The sequence below is a fragment of the Euprymna scolopes genome, chromosome 3 (genome assembly GCF_053919585.1).
Source record: "Euprymna scolopes isolate OS-2025 chromosome 3, ASM5391958v1, whole genome shotgun sequence".
Taxonomy (NCBI): domain Eukaryota; kingdom Metazoa; phylum Mollusca; class Cephalopoda; order Sepiida; family Sepiolidae; genus Euprymna; species Euprymna scolopes.
Window position 1 is genome coordinate 28,925,311 of NC_136484.1, and position 26,365 is coordinate 28,951,675.

Consider the following 26,365-nt stretch of genomic DNA (forward strand, 5'->3'; position numbering starts at 1 on the left):
GGCTTCCCAATTATCGTGTTAAAAAAGCTTCAACCAGAACTTGCTCCCATACGAAACTGTTTAAGCGCTGCCTTAAGGAGAAGTGCTTTCCGACTCCCTGGAAGACCTCATCAGTTTGCCCCGTATTTAAGAATTCAGGTGATAAGTCATCTCCCTCTCAGTACAGATCAATAAATCTCCTGTGTGTTATGAGTAAGTTGCTGGAATCCATATTAAATAGAGAAATAGTCAACCACCTCAGCAGAAACAACCTTCTTAGTGACACACAATATGGTTTCCGCTCTGCAAGATCTACCGCAGATGTGCTGACGGTTATATCTCACAGGATTAGTGAATCTCTTGACAAAGGCTTCCTTTCTAGGGCAATTACTCTTGACATATCAAAGGCCTTTGACAAGGTATGGCATAAGGGTCTACTTCACAAGATTTCCAGCTACGGTATAACTGGAAATGTTTTCTCAATCATTAAATCATTTCTCTCTGATAGGCTCATAAGAGTAGTGATTGATGGACAAAAATCAGAGGCCTGCAGTATTAATGCTGGAATCCCTCAAGGGTCAATCCTGGGCCCAACTCTCTTCCTGATCTACATCAATGACCTCCCTAAACACATACTTAAATCATTCGTTGACATCTATGCTGATGACACGACCATCTACGGCAACACATCAAAGGCTGTAAATGACAAAGTTCTCTCTGATTCTCTCTCCTCTGATCTCGAGCGCATGGTTCAGTGGGGGAAGACATGGCTGGTTACCTTTAATGCATCTAAAACCAAACTCCTATCCTTACATAATCAACACTCTGATCCTCATCTGGCATCAATTGGGATGGATGGCTCTCGTCTGGGAGAGGCCCCGTGTTTTGACAAGCTTCTGGGGTTGACCTTTACTCCTGATCTGAAATGGAACACGTACATCAAGTCTGTTGCCAAGGTTGCTGGAAAGATGGTGGGATCCTTCTACCGCTCCAGAAGATATCTCACTACTGATGCAATTCTCTACAAAATAGACTTCGTGGCTTAGTGGGGGATGCCCTTTTCTCTACCCTGCAACCTCTCTCCCACAGAAGAGACGTTGCGAGCCTATCCTTGTTTTATCGTTATTTCCATGGCAGGTGCTCGTCTGAGCTCCAATCTCTGGTCCCCCCTCGCCAATCTTTCATGAAAAACACCCGTCTAGCTGAATCCACTGTGAAAAATTTTCCCCACTCTTTATCTGTGCCTAAATCAAAATGCGGATTCCATGAACAAAGCTTCTTTCTTAGAACTGCACGCCTGTGGAACTCTGTTCCGTCTGCCTGCTTCCCACCTGACTACAACCTGGATGTGTTCAAGTCCAACGTTAACAAATTCCTAATGAACCGCCTCCTTAAGTAAACACTTCATCAAATCTCCACACTAACGTAATGTACTTGCAATAACCCTTATCTCTGAGTGGCTTCCGGGCCTTGATAAGTGGTGATCACTGTGTAAAAAAAAACAAAAACATGTATAATAATAGCGTGATGTAATTTTATCCATTTATAGTTTGTGTATATAAACAAACATGGAAACATATAAACCAAATCGGAAACTGAAAAGCCAAATGAAGCAAAATATTATCGGATGCGTCCCGAGAACTACTATTGGGGTCTCTTTATTAATAAAATACAAGGTTAATATAAATTAATTGTTAACCACATCTTAATATGTGAAATAATATCCTGATTTAATTTTAGCCATTTATACTTTCTGAAGCAGTTATAATGCAAACAGACGTAAAAACTTAAAAATCAAATATCCAATTATAGTTTGTGCTTATAAACAAACAAGCAAACATATAAATCGAATCCGTGACTGGAAAGCCAAATAAAACGAAATAATTGTTAACCACAGTCTAACATGTGAACTAATAGCGTGATTTAATTTTAGCCATTTATAGTTCTCTCTCTCTCTCTCTCATTCTCTATCTTTTTATCTCTCTCTCTCTTTCTCTTTTTCTTTCTCTCTCTCTTTCTCCCTCTCTCTCTCTCTCTCTCTCTCTCTGTATCGCTCGCTGGTCAGTAAATGAGTTATGTTTTGGAGTGTAATATCTTCACAAATAAACAGTAAAATATAGAGTTTGTTTGTGTAACAATTACGTGAATTGCATAAGTAAATCTAAGCGGAATAATTACGCAAATTGTACAAATAAAAACGTATGAATAGAGTATACTTACAGAAATGGCGGAATGGTTTATAGTTGAGAAGTGTTCGTTTATTGTTGGAATAACCGAATCGAGGAATTGTAGAATGTATAATTCTCATCCAATCAGATGTGCTGGATTTATGTACAGGAGAAATCATTATTTTTGTATGCCGTGGGAGGTAAGAATATGCGGTCGTGTAAAAAATTCTTTAATCACTTAATGGTGGCTAACACGCAGAAAAGTAAGAAAAAGTATAAATGCACTCAGTGTAGAATTGTGTCGTAAGAGGATTCGGTATAGAGAGAGTGAAATTTTAGCTACGTCATCCGTAGGTTAGGACGGTGATGATCATGGTGCTCCTCGAAATAAAAGTAATGTTTTAAAATTACGAAACAATGTGTATGTAATTGCGATCTATATCTAGATAACGTAATGGCTAATGACGTAAACATAATAATTTTCTATGTGCCATCTCTTGTTGTCAAACTATGACAGTTTCGTCCAGAAGGAAAAAATTGTGTTTACTTTATTATATACAAGAAGAAGACAAGATGATGAATAGTCAAACGAATAGAGAAAGAGAGTGAATATACAAGCAATTAAATTTATATTCCTTATCTCTGTCTCCGTAAAAATTTTTCATACTGGCTTGCTAAAAAAAAAATCAGTCAAACTAGCAGAAAGCATTTTCAGTTTTAGTTGATTCATAGTTAGCACTTATTAAAAATTAAACCTTGCCTCCAACTTACCAGTATAAATGACTATTAAAAATATTTTTTATTTTTTGAGTGGGTGGGGGCTTTACCCTATTTTAAACTAGGATGGATGGGAGCTTACCCGCACTTTTCAAACGGTCTTTATTTTCCATTGTCAAAGTGCCATTTTTACCTATTTATACACTTTTGCCATTTTTACCGGTGCCATTTTTACCTATATATATATATATATATATATATATATATATATATATATATATATATATATATATATATAAATGATTTCTTCATCTTTACAGATGATCGATGTTCTTCCCAACAAAACCCCACTATCAGCCTCCCGCCCCAGTTCATCTCACATGGTCACAAAGATGGCTCTTCAAACCAGCAGTCGACTTACATGGCCTGAAGCAAAGATGACACGTAAAGCCAAGCGTCTGTACCAGATTAACTGGGCCACTCTGTAGTATGGTGTCTCTGTGCACAACCACATGCCTCCTCAGACCAGCAGTTGACTTGCAATTTCTGCCACACACCACACAGCTTGTCTCATCAGGTCGTCAAGGTAAGGGTGCATAAAGGCGTCTTTCATGTGACATATCTTGCTTTAGACAGTACAAAGCGCTCACATGTTCCACACCTTCAGCCAGCCCTTAAAGCATCCAATTCTTCAACAGACAAAGACATTCACTTCGGATTTTAACTTCCCTTACTCTATGATATTTAAATACTTAAACAACATTTAATTCTGATTTTCCATGTCTCACTGACTTTAGCAAATAAGCATAACCATTATAATCATTTGCTAATATTTTCTCCTCTGAAGAGATGGTAGACATCGAAGTCCTATAGGATAAGGAGTTAGAATATTTCAAATGTATTCTTTGTCTTACGTAGAATAATAAAAATCTTATGATTTGAAACTCAAACATTTCACGTCATAAATTTTTAAATTCATTGAATGACTAAAATTTGATTTATTTGCTCTATCTTGTATATCGAGCAATTCTTATTTAGATGGGATAGTACTTATAGAATATTACTGCCAATAATATTTTGTAAGACCTATAATCACAGGTTTCCATGGTGCCCGGAAAACTCGTCCCCAGGAAAACTCGTCCCCAGGAAAACTCGTCTCGGGAAAACTCGTCTCCGGAAAACTCGTCCCCTTTCGCTAGGTAGGAAAACTGGTCCCTTATTGAATAAATATCGATTGAAAACACATTTTATGATCGTTCTTGAAGGAGATATTGTTTTTTTTAAATAGACTATAGCCCCCCCCCATAATATTTTTTAAAAATATTTTTACTTGTTCAATGTTTTTTTTTTTTTTTTTTTAAATAAAATCGATTTTCTAAGTGTCCGTTTTCTACCTAAAAAAAAAACATTAAACAAGTAAAAATATTTTTTTTTTAATTTTATGGGAGCTATAGTCTATTTAAAAAAAAAACAATATCTCCTTCAAGAACGATCATAAAATGTGTTTTCAATCGATATTTATTCCATAAGGGACCAGTTTTCCTACCTAGCGAAAGGGGACGAGTTTTCCAGGGACGAGTTTTCCAGGGACGAGTTTTCCTAAATTCGTTTCCATACCAGTTGATTATTAGATAATTTTATTGTGAAGAGTAAATATATATATATATATATATATATATATATATATATATATATATATATATATATATATATATATATATATATATATATATACCCAACAATCACGTTTTATAATCGTTTAAAGTCAAATTTTAATTTGTCTATTTTATTTAAATTAAAAAATTAAACAGCCAAAAAAAGAAAAGAAAGGAAACCAGAGTATGCACGTGAAATGCCGTTTTATTTGCCGACTGTGTTCAGCTACGTACGAAAAACCCTCTTCTTCGTTGCCATGCCATGTGTCTGCAACGCGAAAGATTTACTACGCAATATTATTCGATATTTGATCATTTTAATATAGAATAATAGCACTAATAATTTCTACGTTGATTTTATCATACGTGGTAGAATCTTTCACTGATCGATTGGAGCATGAAATAAATAAACTTTATTTAATTTATCAATCATTGCAGATCATTCATTACCCCCCATCCTCAAAACCCCAATTTTTTTTAGGATATATATCTTTAGAAAAAAAAATCCCAAGTGACTACTAGCCCGACCGACGTACATATTTATTTTACGACGACACATTACTCAGCCGATCTTCATTCATTTTTAATGAGCTGTGATTACCCGGCGTTGGCCAGGTGGGAATATATCGTCGGATCGGTGAATTTCAAGGTAAATAATTGCGATATAATCATGCCAACCAACAAAAAGCGGAAAATGAAAAGAAGATCGAAAAATGTTTTACGTATGCTTTATTATATTTTTAGTTTAATAAATATTCGATTAATAGTAAATAATCCAATGCATATTTATCGATGTTACGTATATGCGACAAAGAGACACAAAAGACACCAGAGACTTTTACAAATACAAATATGTCTATTTTAAATGACAGGATACTCTGTGTGTGTGTGTGTGTGTGTGTGTGTGTGTGTGCGCGCGCATGCGCGTGCGCGCTCACGCACGTATAAAACTGAGCACGCTATGGTCCTATGGTTATGTTGACTAGTCGAAAAACAGTAATAGTAGTGGACACTGGACACCACAATCTGCACAAATCACACCAACCTGAAACCGCAACCACATCAAAACAACATACAAATTCTCTCTCTCTCTCTCTCTCTATATATATATATATATATATATATATATATATATTATATATATATATATTATATATATATATATATATATATATATATATATATATATGTGTGTGTGTGTGTGTGTGTGTGTGTGTGTGCGCGTGTGTGTATCTCTCTCTCTCTCTCTCTCTATATATATATATATATATATAGAGAGAGAGAGAGAGAGAGAGAGAGAGATACACACACGCGCGTGCGCGCGCACACACACACACACACACACACACACACACACACACACACACATGCTTGAAGAAGAAGAAATATGTAGGGGAGAGGAGGTAGGAGGTTAACTCGAACACCAAACAGTAATCAGGCAGAAAGAGAAAAGAGGGGAAAGAAAGAAAGAAACGCCGTGTCCGTATGTGTTTGGAATTTCTATATTGATAAAATTAATATTTCGATTGCGTCAGTGAATGCGTGTTTATCGCTTGTGTGACAGTTTCCTTTTTTCTATAAATCGAATATTACAATAGCGTAAATTAATGAATGAACTTGTAAATAAAAAATAAAATAAAAATAATAATTACGAAATTAAATCCACCAGAATTGACTACAATGTTGTACGCACGCAGCGTGTCAGAAATTTCGTGAAAAATAGTGAATAATTCCACCCCATCTTTCCAAGCTTATAACTCCTCGAAAAATGCAATTCAAGCCCTAATTTTTTTTTTCAATTAAAGGAGCAAGGACCAAGATTTCTATTAAAAAAAAAAAAAAAAAAAAAAACGTGTTTTTTTTTTAAAAAGGTTTTAAACTTCGGACTTTACAGGTAAAATTCTATAAGAACACTATGTTTTTTGTTTGTTTTAAATTTGAATATATTATGTATTGACCTTTTCTCTTCAATTTGTGAGTAAATAATTATGTACTCATCGGGTTCTAAATTAATTATTATTAGACATTTACAAAATGGGAGGCGTGAATTATTCGACCCCCTGTCTTTCCAAGCTTATAACTCCTCGAAAAATGTAATTCAATCCCTAATTTTTTTTTCAATTAAAGGAGCAAGGACCAAGGTTCCATTAAAAAAAAAAAAAGAAAAAACAAATAACGTGGTTTAAAAAAAAAGGTTTTAAACTTCAAACTTTACAGGTAAAATTCTAAAAGAACACTATGTTTTTTTTTTTAAATTTGAATATATTATGTATTGACCTTTTCTCTTCAATTTGTGAGTAAATAATTATGTACTCATCGGGTTACTAAATTAAGTATTTACTTTTTAATAGACACTTAAAAATTGGGATGGGGGGGGTCGTGAATTTAAAAAAAAAAAACGTTTGTCTAAAATATTATATTCGATTTATTGGAAAGAACATAAAATTTCACATTTACCCTGAAAATATCGTAAAAATAGAATCAATAGAAAAATTTTGATAGATTTTTAAAATTTAAAAATTGAAAAATATTGAGTTTAAAAATTGAAAAATATTGAGTTCGGAAAATTCATTACTGTTTAAAAAAAAAATATTTCTATTACTTTTAAAACAACTGTAATAGTTTATTTTGGAAGTATGATCCATAAAGAAAATAAATAACCCACTTTTAACAGAGAAATTCCGAGATTTTTATATTGTATTCGCAGTTTCGTGTTAGGGGTGTCAAAAATTCCTACAAAAATTCTGATACTGCTCGCGTTCATTAAACCAGAAAATGCATGTGTGCACGGTGCACGGAACGGTCCCATTTTACTTATGTTGTCGCCGCTGTTTTTCTCATATCGAAAAACAGTGAAATTTTTCTGAATAAAAAAGAAACCTACTCGACGAGAACAGGACAGTTTTATTTTTAATTATTTTTTATTCAAAAATAAAACAAAAAATAAAATTTTAAATTTTGCTTGAACTTTGCGATTTTCGGATTATTTTATGTTGTTTTTTTTTTGCCGGATTTAACAAACAAAATTAAAAAAAAAAATGGTGCTTATGCACTTATGCTACCGTGTTTTTTATGGTTTAAAAACAGTCGTTTTCTCATCGAGTAGGTTCTTTTTTTATTCAAGAAAATAAGATTTCAGTTTTTCGATATGAGAAAAACAGTGACGACAACGTAAAATGGGGCTGTGATTTTCTGGTTTAAGGGACGCTCCCTGCAACGCGCTGCGTACAAAATGTAGTCAGTGCGTATTTCGCAATGGGGGCCTCACTCGTGTACGTCCGCCAAAGAACTACTATTTGGGACCAGATTTACAGAAATACTATGTAGGGAGTTGGACAGCGAGATGTCTGTTCACATTACACTTGAACTTCTGCATGTCAGTATAGTCAGAGAAGCTAGGGCCTGGGAGGGGATTCCTAAGTCTGAGTCTAAATTTATGGGAATTTGGGTAGAAGGCTTTATGGAATCTACGGATTTCTACAGTGTAGGGTGGAATTTTGCTGTTTGTCTGGTTTGTGGGGGATATTTACGTAGAGGGGATACTAGTCTTTAGAGTTCATCCGAGCACTTACCATTAAAGTACTTGTAAAACAGGCACATTTTGGCGATGGGACAGAGGTTGGAGTTTGGTCGACAGTGTGGGACCTACTAGGTTCGCAACTCTTTTTTTTTTTTAATTTTTTTTTTTAAAGTCTACCTAGAAACGAGACTACTGGCAGATGCACCAGCCCAAATGTGACAACAATATTCCATGCATGGGCAAATGGTGGCCTTGAAGAGATGCAGAATACTCTCAGATATGAGTAATCTTCAAGCACGGTAGAGAGAGCCTATAAAGACTACTATGGCCGATATGAAGCATTTACAAAACGGCCAATGTTATTTTTAAGTAATGCTTACATATTTAAATCGTGTAGTTCTTGTGTTTAGATGCTTAAAATAAAACAAATATTGACTCAGAATGACTCCTCATATTTTTTAATGCACACAACAGATTTTTTTCGCAATCAACTCAATCCTAGATTTTGTGACTTTATCTACTATTGGACATTAACAATGTCACGAGCAGGAAATTAAAGCACGAGGTCGGGTAGAAATGGCATAACTAATCAACTGAAATGGATGGCGCTCGTCTTGGTGAGGCTCCGTGTTTTGCAAGCTTCTGTGCTCTTTGCTTGACCTTTACTCCTGATCTGAAATGGAACACGTACATCAAATCTGTTGCTAAGGTCGCTGGAAAAATGGTGGGATCCTCCTACCGCTCTAGTAGATATCTCATTCCTGATAAAAGCCAAGTACGTCCAAGAAGAGAGTACTGTGGCCACATCTGGGCAGGAGCTGCTAGAAGCAGCTTATTCTGCCTTGACAGAGTTTAAAATAGACTTCGTAGTTTAGTGGAGGATGCCCTTTTCTCTTCCCTGCAACCTCTTTCCTATAGAAGAGACGTTGTGAACCTGTTTTTGTTTTATCGTTATTTTCATGGCAAGTGCCCGTTTGAGCTCCAATCTCTGGGCCCCCGTCGTCATGCTTTCACGAAAAATACCTGTCTAGCTGAAACCACTGTCAATAATTTTCTCCACTTTTTATCTGTGTCTAAATCAAAACGTAGATTCCATGAACAAAGCTTCTTTCTTAGAACTGCACGCCTATGGAACTCTCTTCCATTTGCCTGCTTCCCAGCTGACTACAACTTGGTTCTCTTCAAGTCCAACATAAACAAATTCTTGATGAACTGCCCCCTTAAGTAATCCAATTTATCAAATTTCCATTACTAACGATTACTACAATATTATCCCATTGACTACTGTATACTCTATAACCCTTATCCTCGAGTGGCCGCCGGGCCTTGATAATTGGGGACTCCTATGTAAAAAAAAAAAAATATAAAATGTTTCTCTGCAGAAATAATGCTTCGGTCTGTCTATCAGATTGTTGATTCCTTATAGACTAAAACAACAACAAAACTAGTGAATAGAATGCTACCAAATTTGGTACGCGTAACTTCACTTTTGCTTTTAATTTTTTTACATTTCATTAAAACCAGATTTATTTTAATTTGTGTGCAAAAAGGATGTTCGCAGTTTATTGTTTTTTTGTGTAATAACATTTTGAAACATCAAAAATATTTTGGATTCAATAAAAAGCAAAAAACAAACAAAACATTGCAATCAATTATCGAAAATTAAGCCGAAAACGATGAAGATATTCGGTGTTTATTCAATTTAGCACTTATGGTGACAATTAAAAGTAAAGAAAATACAGAAAAGTCTGTATGATCTACGTACTTGTTACAGAATGAGGATGTCATATTCCAAAAATTACGTAATTGATCAAGTAATTTTTTTATTTCACATAAATCACATTTTACGACTAAGCGAGCCGCCGTAGCGTTTTTGTCGGCCATGATTAAATATAATGAAATAAATAAGGAGACAATCAAAGTGTCATGGTAAAAAATCAGCCTTTTGTTCAATACAGGTCATTAAAAATCGCAAATATTGATTTTCTTAGTTAAAAAAAAGAACTACTTTATCGATTTACGTAACTGGTAGAATATGACATCTTCTTTCCGTAACGAGTACGCGTACAGACTTTTCTGTTTTTCTTTACTTTTAATTGTCGCCGTAAGTGCCAATTTAAATAAGCACTATATATTATAACAATCTCTATAGTAATGGTACAATAAATAAAAAATAGCCTTAAAACGAAACCCTATTTACTTGCTTCTCTGTGAAGGCAAAGTTAGACAGAATATTGTTTTTAATGTGGAAAAAATCTCAAAAAGAAACGCGCGTGTACACTCACACACACGCATATGTGTGTGTGTGTGTGTGTGTGTGTGTGTGTGATTTTTAGTAGAGATGGATTTTCCCCTGAGAACTACACTTTGATTTAGCTCAAAGGCCGATTAAAATGCCGATCGCCGTTTTTTTGTTTTTTTTTAACTGCCGTCTTTTTTTTATTTTTATTTTTAATATTAAAAATTACTGCTAAAAACAACACTTCAAAACAGCGGTTAACGAATGAATGAAAAAAAAATAAATAAAAGGAAGAAAAATAAACAAACAAGAACAAAACTCGTGGTTTTAAAAGTAGACAATAAAAATGAAAATAGAATGTGTTTACTAATGTTTTGGTGCACGTGGTATTTGAATAATGCGGTATTTTTATGAACATAGAAAACGCCACTGCAACGAAGGTCTAGCAAACAGTTGTCGAATCAAAAGAAAGGCTGTCGATACCAGACGAAAAACAGATAATGAAATTGACAACAATTTAAACCATGTCCATTTAACTGGACCCGGAAGTAAGTGATATCACGTGACACATTGACGCACGAACATACACACCCACTAAAGCAGCTTCAGTTAGACAAACCGACTATAAGAAACAGAGGTCTTACCGAATAATCAGTCAATTTAGTAAGTATTACCATATATTCTGTTCTTATACCCATTTAACAGTTCTCAGGTCGTAATTTATTTCAGCTTTCCAATGAGAGTTTATACAACGCCACAAAGGAAGACGCGTCGTTCTCTGCACAACAATATTGCATCTTAATGCATCTAAGGTTTATCACTTACAAAAAGGAAACCTCTTAAATCGAATCGATCCTTAAATTTATTACGCTTTTGTGTTATATATATACATAGTAGTCACAGATATTTTTTCTTTTTAAAATGAAAATCTGTAGCAAAATTATTTATTTCTGTTTTTTTAATTTAAAAAGTATATTCGTTCTGATTTTGTTGTACATAATGAATTTGAAATTTGGAGCATCGGGTCTTTATGTCAAACTGCCCGGCTTTTGTCAAATTATCATTCATTACATAAAGGCTGAGTTTTTTTTTTTTTTTTATTTATTATTTTTAACGATATTTTTCAAATTCAAATTTAAGCCCCTTCTATGTTAAACATATCCAATTTTTAATTATCTTTCGCTATCAATATTTATATTTTCACAAATCATAGACATGAAAACGATGCCGACAAGGTGGTTTTTTGTTTTTGGTTCGATGTCATCTTTCAAGGAATTGGAATAATGCATAATAACGGACGAAAGAAAATAATTAGAAGATTTCTTTTTCTTTTTTAATCGACACTTGCAAATTAGTTTTAATATATTTCAATTGAACGAAATCAGTTCTTAAATTAAAATTATTTATCACAAAATACGTACAATACGTTTTTTCTTTTTTCCATTAATTTTTTGATTGAATATTTTTCTGTATTCTAGCCTTGTAGCTAGGAGCGAAGTGCACTGCACTGCAGCCACTGCACTTCATCTTTTATGTCCTTGATCATAACAAATCCTTCTAGACTGAGACAATTTAAATTTTATGTCCCAACCAAATGTGCCTTTATGGGGTAGCTGGATTTTCCACATATTTAAAACTGACCGGCATTTGTACAGTTTAATATCCCTCGGCAAATTTAGCAAAGTCATTCTTAACGAAGAGAGGGTAAGGAATTTTGTTAATTTTTCCCTTGCCGCGGACGGAACTCTCTTAAAACAAAAACAATACATTTGCTTGGTTTTATTAGATGTAAAAGCGACAACCGACCTTGTGTCTTACTCCGCATCCGTGGACAAATAACTAGAAGAATGCTTTCTTTTTTTTTTCCTTTGGACTTTGACGTAAAAAAGCAAATGTTCATTGTCGAGAGAAAAAAAGAAAAAAAAAAAAAAAAAAAATCAAACGCTTGTTTTTACTCCTGCTATATACAACTGACGTTATTCGGGAGTGTCTTCACTTTCAGCCCCCCTCTTTTTTAACCAAATTAAAAAAATTAAACTGAAATTTTGTTTATTAAATTATTGATTGAACGAAATTGGGGATACTTGTAATGAATGGATATCTGAGGATTTCAGAATTTTTGACGAAGCAGTTCCAGAAATGACTGGAGCAGTTTATCACACTTTTCTTTATTTTTTTTAATTTATTTATTTAATTTTCAATTCAGAATCTTAACTCACTGTTTTTGATTTTACTCAAGTAGAAAGTAGCTCAAGTAGGAAAAAAAAATCATTTTCTTACAATTAAACTTAAACTATATCGTCGCATTTCACATTTTTGTTGTTGTTAATGTTATAAAACTTTAGGTGATTATGCACTTTTGTTACCGCACTATTTTAATAGTTTTTTTTTTGCTAAATTCAAGTTTCACGATTTTTTTTTTAATTGTTAGGTGGAAGCACAGAATAGTTACAAAACACCCTCTGGTTTTCAAAATAATAACGTTATTATTTCAGCACGGTAACATAAGTGCATAAGTATCAAACTTTGTTACATCAAATGAAATAGTTGAAAGAAAAATAATTTTTCTTACAATTCTTAGTAAAATAGTTACCTCCCTTAGAACAAGGAGGTAAGCTTCCGAATCCCTCCTCCTTTTTATTGTACCTATTTACTATGCCTCCCCACGGGACAGAGTTAGACACCAGGGTCGTTTTTTAACGTGGAGAAAAGGTACAAAAATAAAAATTGTCTCAGTCGTGAAGGATTTCTCCTCCACCGAAAGAGAACAAGAAAATGAAGTGTAGCATCTGAAGAACAGATACTACACTTTGATCCTTTTTATTGTAACCTTAACCCAAATCTTCTTCGCATGTTTAGTGTCGTCTGCCTCTTTACATTTTTCCCGGCTTTGAAATCGTAAACTCAAACTGCTTCGACCATTTTGAGATTTTTCCGTCGAAGTACTAAAATTCTTCGGATGCCAGACGAAATACCCTAATTGTTGTTTTTAATTAATTTAATGTATAAATTTATAAACTGATCAGATTAAATCATTGCAAATGCAAAACTTTTCAATCTTGTAATGAGGATTTGCTAAGGATTTTATTTTTAAACCAGAAATGATTTTTTTCGGTATTTTCAAAATTTCGTTTTATTTGACGCTATTGTATTTTTGACTTCGATAAATATTCGATTACTAAAAAAAAAAAAAAAAAAAAAAAAGTTATGTAGAGACGAAAAACCCGCACACTAGAGGCTAATAAGATCGATAATCGCATTAATTTTAAAAACAACAAAGGAGGGTGCTCATGCAGTTTACGGATCGTGCTGAAATAACGTTATGGAAGAGGGGGGGGGGCTTTTAAACTCTCCTGTACCTTTCATCAAACATTTTAATAAACGTACCGTAACCACTGCATTTAGCTTGTAAATCCTATTAAAAAAAAAAAAAAAAAAAAAAACAGTCTGTAAACTGCACAAGTCCCAAACCAAGAAATCTTGTTAAAAGTTCTTCAAAACGTTCAGTTTTTGAATTAAAGTCCGGATGCTGGCAAAGTCTTGAGGAAATACATTCGCCCCCTTGTTATGTCTTTGTGTTGATACCGCCCGACTTTGCCTTTCTTCCTAATCCCCTCCTCCACCTCTTTTTTTCTCGGTGACACAACTCTGTTCCTATTTTTTGCCTCCCCACGAGGGGAGAGTTAGACACAAAGTCGGTTTTTAGTGTGGGAAAAATTCAGCTTCCCCTAAAATGACTGTCTATAGTTGGACAAAAGACTAAAATTGCTATTTATTATTATTATTTTTTATAATTTCTTATAAGTAAAGTAAAACGTCTTATTTTATTTTTATGAATAATAAACGTGAACGCAGATCCTACTGTGATATTGTACTCGCCCTTTTATCAAAATGAAACGACAAACGTACTTGTCGAAGTGCTCTCTCTGAGCAATACTAATATAGTTTAAGAACATATTTTCAGAAATTTGATTTTTTTTTTTTTTCTTCACTTGAGCAATTTGCTTATAGGGGTTTATTTCCCCAAACAGGAGTTCGTGAACAAACAGCAGACAGGCAGGAACTGCAACTTATCATTCGCATCATCTGTCAATATTTGTCCTACCAGACGCAATATACTGCTACTGCTGTGTAGCCTGTGTGCTAGTGATTTTGTTTCAAGTATGTGAAATGAAAAATTGTAAATTGATGTTTTCCTCGCAGGTGATGATACGTTGATATGAATATGGGTCTCTTTGCCTTCACGGGGGCGAAATTAGACACACGGTTGATCTAGGGAATATCCAACTTCTCCAAAAGGGCTGCTCTATGCGACAAAAATTAAAATTACCCCAGTCAAGAAAGATCCTTTGCTCCCGGTCGATAACAGATAAACACTTTACTATGAAAAGTTATTTCCTTGTCTTGAAAAAAAAAAAAAAAAAAAAAAATTGTGCGTGCTTCTACGAAATTTGAACCGAACCAAACCGACTTTTGCAGAACTAAAACAAAAACTTACTTTAGGGTGAAAAAAGAAAAGAAGTCTGTTCAAATTCTGTACTAAATTTTGCGATTGTCATTGAAAAATTCATTTCACATGGAGCGGAGAGCATGGAATTGTGAAATACATTAACCCCCCCCCTCCCCCCAGTCTCGTTATTCAATCTCAACCCGTTGGTGCGTAAGACAATAAACTTAAACGAACAAATTTTGATTTAATTCATTTGTTTAAAATGATTATTTTTTTTTATTGTTTTGACAATGAATTGAATGAATATTTGAATTTGAGTGATTATTGATCGGATCAACTGCGTCGGGTATGCAATGTGTTTACGGGCGTCTGAAATTCTTTTTTCAAAATATTACGATTATTCGGTTTGTAGTTAAAAATAAAAATACATTGTCATGTTAGATGTGCTTAGGAAGTAATCGATTCTTTTTTATTTTAATTTTTAAAATTTTATTTGTTTATTTATTTATTATAGAGAACTTATTTTTTCTCTCATAACTTTAATATTAAGTGGGCGGGGGGGGGAATAAGAACTCGGGTTTGTTTTACTGTACACATAGATTCGAAAAAGTTGTCACAAAATAAATATAACAAATAAATGTTATCAAAGGCAAGATAAGTTACTTTTCTAACTAACTGGATATGTTTTTAGTGTTTATATTTAATGTAACATGTTTATTCAGCTCGAAAAACATACAGTGTTTACATGTATTGGAAAATTTAAAATGGCAGCCGACTCTCTCTTTGAGGCGGTAAGTTTGGGAAAACGAGTTATAAAAAAAATAAATAAAAAAACAACAGACAAAATACTGTTAGAAACTCGTTCAATATATGTTACCGTGACATAGGCTGACATATATATTCGGCGGGTTTTTAACAGTATTTTGACTGGTTTTTTATTTATAACTCCTTTTCCCAAACTTACCGTCTCCGAGAGAGAGTCTGCCGCCATTTTTAAATTTTCGAATACATCGGTAATCACTGTATGTTTTTTCCAGCTGAATAAACATGTAACATTAAATATAAACACTAAAAACATATCCAGTTAGTTAGAAAAGTAACTTATCTTGCCTTTGATAACATTTATTTGTTGCATATTTGTTTTGTGACAACTTTTTCGAATCTATGTGTACACTAAAACAAAGCCAAGAACTCTTACGTAACCCTAACTCTAACCTTAGCTCTTGGATCAATGGATTAAAAAAAGGTTTATAAAAGAATCAACATTCAAATTAAATCTTGGCATTTCCTTAGATAGTCGACAGATCGATTTTTAAAAATATGTTGTTTTAAGCAAAAAAAAACAAAAAAACAAAAAAAACTAAAAAAAAAAAAAAAACAGTACTTACTTGTCATGTCGAAAATAATTGAAAAATACAAATTCATCGAGTAGAAAATTATTTATAATTAAAAGTAATGGGGAGAAATGGCGTGTTTCCCTACATGTGAACACCTTGAAGATTGCAAATTCAGGGGACACACTTATCTCCCCTTTCGTCATTATACAGCGATAGATTTATTATTAAAAAAACAAAAAAAAAACACAATAGTAGTTGTTCTACTCCATGAATTTTCGTAATTTTTTGATGTATTCGACATCACAATTAAGTAAGTAATGTTGTTTTGGCGTAAAACCACATATTTATAAAATTGATCTGTCGACTTTATTTTAACACGCACCTACTTCTTATATAATCTCTATATCTATAAAAGTGAAAGTGTCTGTCTGACTGTGTACATTTTCCTACGCAATAACTCTGTCAATTTTCAGTCTACAGACTCGAAATTTGATATGCAGGGTACTGAGATTTGGGAAAATCTTTGTAATCCGTTTTTGGCCAGAAATTTGGCGATTAAGGGGTAAAAGTTCAACGATTTGACCTTTGAGAACTCTACCAAACGCCTCCGACAATTTTGGGTCTAAACACTTGAAATTTTAGATATAGGTTCCTGAGACATGGATCTTACTTAATAACTTAATTTGAGCCTAAAACAATAAATGTTAAGGGGTCAAAATAGGAGTCAAATTGACCTCTGCGGTTTCTACCAAATTACTCAGACAATTTCTGGTCTAAACATTTGAAATTTTACATAAAGGGTATTCAGAGATAGGGCAAGCTTTTTAATTGGTTTGGATCGAAAATTTGAGCTACCAATATATAAATGTATGTATATATGTATGTTTGCATGTCTGCCTAAAACTTTCGACAGAGGCGACGGATTTTAACAAGATCAGTATCGTTTTGAAACTCGACCCTTCAGACGACAAATATCGAAAAATTGGCTAAAAACATTAATTTCTTTGTTTACATTCTTCGTCAGCTGATCGTTGTGCTTCAGCTTCACAATGGACAAGTTTTGAAATATTCTGGAAAGTGGAAATCTCCGTTTAGTCTCGAAAGACAATAATACTGTTAGGGTAGCTGTGCGTGAGGCAAGGGTTGCGCAATCCTCACCCACCCCTCTCCTGAATCGGCACTGCTTGAGTCTAGTGGCAAGGAGAAGTCCAGGACGACTGGAAACAATGCTGAGTTAAGCGGAGAGCACATACAGCACCTGGAATTCCCTAATGGTCACCCATTTTAATACTAACTAGGCTCAGCATTGCTTAACTTCGGTGATCTGATGAGAACCAATGTGTCAACGTGATTATGGCGTATATTATTCCATTGCTCTGACAAAAACATCCAAGTTCGTTTGCATATTTTAAAACTAGTAAATATTAACCAGAAGGGACTTTTTCAGGGCATTCATCGTGAAACACAACGATCAGCTGACGAAAAATGTAAACACAAAAAAAAAAAAAAAAAATATGAAGCTTTAGTTTTAACCAAATAGCTTATGTAATTTTATGAAACCACAAATCGAATATTAATAATGTAATTTAAAAAGAACATTTGGGATATCACAACTTGCATAAAACATTAAAAAAACAAAACAAAAAAAAAACCTTGAAATTTAAACAGTTTTTTGTTTTCGTGAATGTAGCGATATGATCTAGTTTACTTAGAATTTCTATTTTACTGTAAATAATAAATATCTTTTTCTAAGTCTTCGTGTACTCGCTTTTTGACACACATTTGCTTTTTACTGATAAAAGAAAATATCCGAAGAATTTGTTTGTTTCTTTTTTTTTTTTCCTTTTTTTTTTTGTATCCGATTCGCATTAATGAAGATTGTTTACCGGTTATTGAAATCAAATGATATTCACGAATTAAAAAAAAAAAAAAAATCTGGGTTTGTATTACTGTACACATAGATTCGAAAAAGTTGTCAAAAAACAAATATAGAACAAATAAATGTTATCAAAGGCAAGATAAGTTACTTTTCTACCTAACTGGATATATTTTTTGTGTTTTTATTCAGTGTAACATGTTTATTCAGCTCGAAAAACATGCAGTGTTTACCGATGTATTGGAAAATTCAAAATGGCAGCCGACTCTCTCTCGGAGAGGGTACGTTTGGGAAAAGGTATTATAAATAATAAACTAGACAAAATACTGTTAGAAAACAACCGAATATATGTCAACTTATGTCACGGTAACATATATTGAGCGAATTTCTAACAGTATTTTGTCTAGTTTATTATTTATAATACCTTTTCCCAAACGTACCCTCTCCGAGAGAGAGTCGGCTGCCATTTTGAATTTTCCAATACATCGGTAAACACTGCATGTTTTTCGAGCTGAATAAACATGTTACACTGAATAAAAACACAAAAAATATATCCAGTTAGGTAGAAAAGTAACTTATCTTGCCTTTGATAACATTTATTTGTTCTATATTTGTTTTTTGACAACTTTTTCGAATCTATGTGTACAGTAATACAAACCCAAAAATCTTTTTAAAACTTAAGTTTCGATTTACATCCCTCCCCATGAGGTCAAAATCTTTGAAGTACGTACCCGTCACGGAACAAAGATGTCATATTAAAAAAAGTACATAAATGGTCAAGTTGTTTTATTTTTATAATATATATATATATATATATATATATATATATATATATATATATATATATTGTAGCCATTACAAGGCTTATTTTGATCTATTTCTGAAGAGGTTGTTAAAGGGGAGGTAACCAGTGATTTTAATTTTAACGATGGCAAATCAACTCGCTTCCTCATATAATCTGATTTTCTCAGTTAAAAAAAATTTTGATTAACTCGCTTGATTTTTGAAATATGATATCGTCTCTTGATGAGTACGTACACCATAAAGATTTTTCTGTATATTTTTTTAAAATTAGGTTAAATTAGGTAGACTTGCACCTAATATAATAATTAAATAAATAAATAATTAAAATGTTTGGATGCAAAAACAGGCTTACAATTTATGAGGCTTTTGCTAAGAAAAGAGATGTAGATCGATTGTATCTACCTAGAAAATAAGGTGGTTGAGTCTTATCTAATTTTGAAGATGTGGTAAATATAGAGTAAGGAAGTCTGACTAAAAATACTTTGGAAAGTAATGAAACTCTTCATGAAGTGAAAAAGGAAAAGATTGATTTTGCGTGAAAAAGAGGCAAGAAAGATAGGAAGAGGCGTGAAAAATTAGCAAGAGAGATAGGAAAATTACTTGGAAAGAAACCACACAATGTATTCTTTAAGACTACTAAATTTAGAGATAATGACAGCTGGAATTGGTTGGCCAGGAGTGATCTTAAAAGATCTACTGAGAGCACTTTAATGGCAGCCCAAGAACTCAAACTAGGTTCATCAAACATTACATTGACAAAACTGCAGAATCAACTGATGTGCTGACCGTGTAATGAAAGGGAAGAAACATTAGCGCATATTATTTCAGAATGCTCTATGCTAGCTCAACATCAGTATAAAAAATGGAGACACGGCAAAGTCGCTCAGGATCTATACTGGAATATATATATATATATATATATGCAAACTCTATGAATTATACCACAATGAGAAGTGTCATGAGCATAAATCAGAAGTAGTTCAGGAAAACAAGGACATGCGCATACATACTGATAAGATCTGTGACCACTCCAAACTTGACATAATTTTTCTAAATAAAAACAAGAGAGATTGCTCAATCATTGGCATAGTATTCCCTTTTAATACCAGAGTGCAAGAAAAAGAACAATAAATAAATATCAAGATTTGAAATCCGAATTAGATTATGGAAATGTGAAGAAGTCAAGGTAATTCCCATTCCAATTGAAATACTTGAAATCATAATGAAAAGCCACCATAAATGGCTTAATCAGATTGTTGAAACAATTTCTTTTCCAATTTTGCAAAAGGCTTGCCTGATAGGCACGGGGAAATCGTCAAAGTACAGCTTGAATGTCTAACGTCAAAGGAATTGACCTGATGTTCAAGAAAAATAAATTGAACTAAAGACATACAAAAGTTCAGACTGCTTATTATAAATCATAATGAGAAATCAATGGTTAGCGGTTGTTGCGATAATGCAAATTCATCTGCAAAGGTTATCAAAAGAGGTGGAGAGTATTGGAAATCTGGAGAGACTTGTCACTCAGACTCCAGAGAATATCACATGTTGTTCTCGAAGAGAAATCTTTGATGGCCTGTGTGACTACTCCTAGTGAGAAAATAATAATGGGATAATTATGATAATGATTATGTGATAATAATAAAAAAAAGTAATAAAACTAATATTGGGATAATGATAAGAATAAAAAAATAATAATGGATAATGCTACTAATAATAATAGGATGATGATAATAATAATAATGATGGGAACAGCGAGGATACTAAAAAGAGCTCTCGGTTGGTTTCAATAAAAAGCGGGGCAATGTTGGCAGCTGGTTTGGCTGCCCCATACCCAGCATTACAATCTTCAAAGGAAGAAAAATGAAAAAAAAAAAAAAAAAGAAAAAAGGGTAATAAAAAATGATGATACTAATAATAATAATAATAATAATAATAATAATGAGATATCATAATGATGGGATCATTATAATGATGGGGATAATAATTATAATAATAAAAAATAATAATGGGATGATAATAATATAATGCAATAATAATAAAAATAAAAAGTACCATTGTCGCCAATATATATTACATTACGTATTTTTATTTGCTTAAACGAAAAAAAACAAAAAAAGAAAAAAACCCTCTCAGAAGGATTTCTTGCCCAAGTTTATTCTCGTTTCTCTTTGCTTCCTGTTTTCTGCCTTCTACACGAGGGCAAGATCTGTCACATGAGATAGATTTCGGGTTTAAAATGGATTCCCCCGGTGCTTTGACATGCCCCTTGGGAAATGTGAGACAGATTTCAAAAGGAAGAAAGAAATTAAAAAACGTCTTTTAATTACAGCTCCGTTGGCTTTTACATTCTTACGGGGGAGACGAGGAGAATAATCGGGGATCGAATACTTCCTTCGGTTCTTTTCTAGCACAGTGGCTCCTTCGAAAATTACTGTTTACTTTGAGTTAGGATGGGCGCGCAAATGAGTCATCCAAAGTTTGCCTAACATCTGCCTTTCGAATCTCGAAATATACGGCGTAAACATCGGATATTTGTTTGCTCAATCCAATGTGTGTGTGTGTGTGTGTGTGTGTGTGTGTGTGTGTGTGTGTGCTACTCAACGGAACACGTGCACGTTAAGGAAAATTTAGGTGTGTGTGTTTCAGCAAGTAAAACACGTGCTTTTGTTCTAGTTCCATCCTCTCAGACGAAACCATTTCAAATGTGATGGGGAAACTAGAAAGCAAATAAACTTAACCAACGCCTGAAATGAATTTGAAAGAAACCCTTCAATCTATAAATATAGTCAGTGGTGTTTTTTCTTTAGGTTATGAGAAATGATCATTTATGTTTGAAAAATTAAATGACTGACATAATTATGATTTTATATGAATATATTAATAATAATAATAATAATATATATATATATATATATATATATATATATATATATATATATTAAGTGTGTGCGAACACTAGCGAAGTATAATTCCCCCTCCTTCCCCGTCATTTTTGACGGATGGTGTAAAATAGTATCATTATAATCGGTGTAGCAATAATTTTTTTAAATTGTGGCCCTGAGATAGAGGCTCAGCAAATGGAGCAAAAGGTGGCTTTGTGGCTGGGTTCGAATGTCGTGACCGGCAGGAATTCTTACCCTATACTGATGATTACATAAACATGAAACACTTGTCTGTAGGTATAAACGAATAATTATTATTGAATTATAAACGTAAAGCCCCTTTGAGAATACTTAAGGATGGACACTATCTGCAGAATTATAACCCAGGCAATCAACTAACGTCTATGCAATATTCATGACTTCTGCTTGTACGAACACTCAAGATTGTCATTGTATTCGTCTGAATTCAGCATCTAATAATTTCTAATTTCCTTCATTCCTGTGGCAATTGTTTGGTGGCCACAAAGTAGAGGCTTAGCAAATGAAACAAAAGGTGGCTTTGTGGCTGGACTTAAATCTCATGACCAGCAGAAATTTTTTAGCCTACACTGATGATTGCATAAGCATGAAACACTAGTGTGTGTTGGTATAAATGAATAATTATTATTTAATTATAATTCTCTTTCTCTCTACTAGCTGTACTCTGTCATGCGTTGTTGTGGCTCAATTTGGTGTAATGGAAAAATCTAATAAAAAGATAAAATGCATGTTTCTTATATTCTTAGTACAGCAATCCACCCCAAAAAGTAATAAAAAAAAAAAAGGTGAAAATGAAAAAAAAAAATGGTATTGCGGAATTGGATCCGGATCCTCGGGAGTTACCGACATTCAGTGGATTAAGCCGAACGTTGCTAAAATGTTGAAACGCTAAATAGAGTTCTTTTTTCTTTTTTTTTCTCTTTTTTGTATTAAAAAATGTGAGTTTTTAATTAATATTTGGATAAGGGAGCGGGGGATTACGATACACAGATTCGAAAAAGTTGTCCAAAAACAAATAAATGAAAGCAAAGGTAAGGTAAATTACGTTTCTACCTAACTGGACAACTTTTTAGTGTTTTTATTTAATGTAAAATGTTTAATTGGCTCGAAAAACACAGTGTTTATCAATGTATTTGAAAAAGACGAATGGTCGCGGACTCTGTTGAATACGTTAAGTTTGGGAAAATCAGTTAAAAACTAAAAAAACTATATAAAACAGTGTCAGACACCCACCGATTATATGTTATCGTGACATAGACTGACATATTCGGTGGGTTTCTGACAGTATTTTGTATAGTTTTTTAGTTTTAACTCATTTTTCCCAAACTTAACATCATCAACAGTGACCGCCACCATTTGTATTTTTCAAATGCCGACTAAACGTTACATTAAATAAAATGGGTTTGAATTACTAACCACAGAAACGAAAAAGTTGTCGAAAAAATAAATATAACAAATAAATGTTATCAAAGGCAAGATAAGTTACTTTTCTACCTAACTGGATAAGATTTTAGTGTTTTTATTTAGTGTAAAATGTTTAATCGGTTCGAAAACATGTAGTGTTTATCGGTATATTTGAAAAATATAAATGGCGGCAGACTGTGTTGCACATTATAAAAAAGCTCATAACTTTAAGCATCCCTAATTTGTGATATAAAAGGAAATGCTTATTTAATTAGAATATTTTTGAATGCATACAATTAAGATTAAAGTTTCACATTTAACGAGATATCAGTTTAAAACTTAGTGATACTCTGAAATTATTGATGACACTTGTTTTCTTTTAGAATTTTAAATAGAACGTTTTTGTAAAAGGTAGAATTTTTTTTGTTTTTACAAAACAATCAACAGCGTCAATTTTAAGATTTTCACTTATTTTTATTGTTTACATAATAATTAAAAACTTCAGCAATTATATTACTTGGATTATTATTAACTGCTGACAAGCAAGAAAGGACTGGGTGTGAAGCCAGCATTCACTGCCATAAATCATGATACTCCTGATGTAAAGAGGGACGATATTGTCAGAGCAAAAAGTCAATAATTACAGAACAAACACCCACAAAGTTTGTATAATCTTGATCGGTGCTGTTTTGGATGAATAATATCTAAACTTTATATAAAAAATAAATTTGTTATTTGACTGTAAACTGGTGCACATTTCGTCAGGGGTATCGATTTTCCAACCAACAGAATTGTGTGTGTGTGAGTATCAAGAGAGAAGAATGGGCTGAGAAGGTGGGTAAGAGGGGAAGGGTTAAGAGAGAAAGATAAAGATATGGCTAAAGAGAGGTAAAGAGATAACAAATGTTTATGTGCTGCGTAGCTCTGCTCTTATTAGTTTAAGTACATAATTTTAATAGAGTACAATAATATTTAGCAATAAGAATTGATTTTTAAATATTTTTTACATGTGTAGATGGCAGTACTGTTATGCTAAGTACGTAATACATCAGTTATTTTCAGTTAGCTCTGTAAATTGAGATATATATATATATATATATATATATATATATATATATATATATATATATATATGTATACTTTCTCTGTTTCTATTTGACTTTTGATTTCCTTTGTATGAAGGCAGTTAGACACAATGTCGGACACTCTAAACTTAGAATTAAAATAGCCCAGTTGGTTCCCTTAGTATTCCTTTGTGAATGAGGGCATTTCAGGTGAATCTCCTCATAAAGATAACAGTAAGTCCTGGATGGATAACCACTTGAGATCGAACAGAACTCAAAGGTTGGATGAATATACTCGCTCTATCTGTTAATGATGCTTTTCTGTTGTTTGCTGTAGTCTTATTACTTTTTTTTTTCTTTTTGAAATATTTTGTCTCTTGTGTTTTTATTGATTCTGAAAGACACAAAGTGAGTAGGCTTTCGACTGAGAAGGTAGCAGATGCTTTGAGATATCTTTCTTGCTGGCATTTTGGAGATTCACTTTTTAATAGAATTACAAAGAAAATATAACCTCCAGTTTATTTTAAAAATGTAGAAAAAATCGTACTCTAGAATAATAACTAGTTTTATGTGGAGTTGATCGAGAGATTTTTTTTTCTGTTGGACTTGAATTTTTTGTTATTCGTTTTTTTTTTTTTTGCTATTAACAAAACTGGATTTTGAAAGTTAAGTTTTAATTATGATATTGATTGTTCATTAAATTACTGATTGAAAAGTAGTTATAAAACTATAATTTTCTTAAGATAATGTTATTTTAAACACTACAAAATGATTGACTATAAATAGATTCCAGAATTTTCATTTTTTCTTAAACATAAAGATTTACTAAAATATTAAAACTCAAAATGACTTTCTATTCGACAGTTTAAATGATTTTAAATTCCTTCCACATTTTGAATGGTCACAAATTAATTCAGTTTTTAAACTATTAATAAGATTAAAATGATTTAATTGAAGAAGCCGAAATGCATTGTGGTGAATTTAAATTTTTAATTCAATTATTTGTTTTAAATAGGATTTTTAAAAACTCTTTTTGGTAATTTACTCTATTACATTATTTGAATAATCAATAAAGAATAAATAAAAAATGTTAGTCACATAGAGGTGAGAAACACACACAGACACAAGAGAAGTGATCACAGCTTTATTAGTCTGGAGATAATCGATAAGATGAAATTTTCTTTTTAAATTTTACTGATAATGATGATTATAACATTTATTTTCCGTTTTGCACATCGATCTGAACTTAAACTTGTTTAAAAATATTAAAAAAAAAGAAAAAAAGTTTGATTTTATTTCTCTTTCATGTTTTTATTTATGATCTCTCTCGGGATTTGGAAATTTAATCTAACTCGCAATGCAGCTGGTCACATACGATGTAGTTATTTGATTTCATTGAAAAACAAAAATAAAGACATTTGACATTATTTATAGTTCCCTGACTTTTGTGTCCATCCCTTCTCATAGTTCTCTTTCTTATCGTTCTAATAAATAAATAAATGAATAAATTTTATTCGATAGTTCTCTTTCTTATCCTTTTACTAAATAAATAAATAGATAAATAAATAAATGAATAAATGTTATTCGATAGTTCTCTTTCTTATCCTTCTACTAAATAAATAAATAGATAAATAAATAAATGAATAAATTTTATTCGATAGTTCTCTTTCTTATCCTTCTACTAAATAAATAAATAGATAAATAAATAAATGAATAAATTTTATTCGATAGTTCTCTTTCTTATCCTTCTACTAAATAAATAAATAGATAAATAAATGCTATTCGATTGGAGAGTTAGAACTATAAATAATCACTCCAGAGGTCAAATTATACAAGAGGTTGTTCTAAAATTGTTCTTAGTACAATTATGAACTATTACAAGAGCAAAGGATGAGCTCTGGATAGAGGCAATCATAGAGTTTCTAAGATCCTGAGAGTTGTTGAGAGAATAATTGAGCAGCAAATAAATCAGGTAAGCACCGAAGAAATGTAGTTTACCTGAGCGCAGATGCTATATTTATCATGAGAAAATTTAAGAGAAATACCTTAGTAAAAAGAACCTGTATTTTGCTTTTGTGAATTTGGAGAAAGCTTTTGACAACTGCCAAGAGATAATATCTGATGGGCTTTATCTAAACTAGGGGCAACGTAGTGATTGGTGAAGGTTGTGCTGATGTACACGAATGAGGTTCCTCTAGCGAAATATGCGTTGGTTCCGATGTTGTATA

At 32.6% G+C, this 26,365-nt stretch overlaps 1 protein-coding gene and 1 pseudogene across 2 annotated transcripts in view; one reads left to right on the forward strand and one right to left on the reverse strand.

The window, feature by feature from the left end:
* Window positions 1–10,567: 10,567 nt before the first annotated feature.
* The window catches only part of LOC145254440 (coronin-7-like), a 398,384-nt gene continuing 382,586 nt past the window's right edge, over window positions 10,568–26,365 (forward strand). For both annotated transcript variants that reach the window (XR_013863766.1, XM_080113025.1), the window contains exon 1: window positions 10,568–10,941. The gene's annotated coding sequence lies outside the window, so the exon portion shown is untranslated. The remainder of the gene's footprint in view (window positions 10,942–26,365) is intronic.
* LOC145263746 (5S ribosomal RNA) lies at window positions 17,312–17,429 on the reverse strand (annotated as a pseudogene).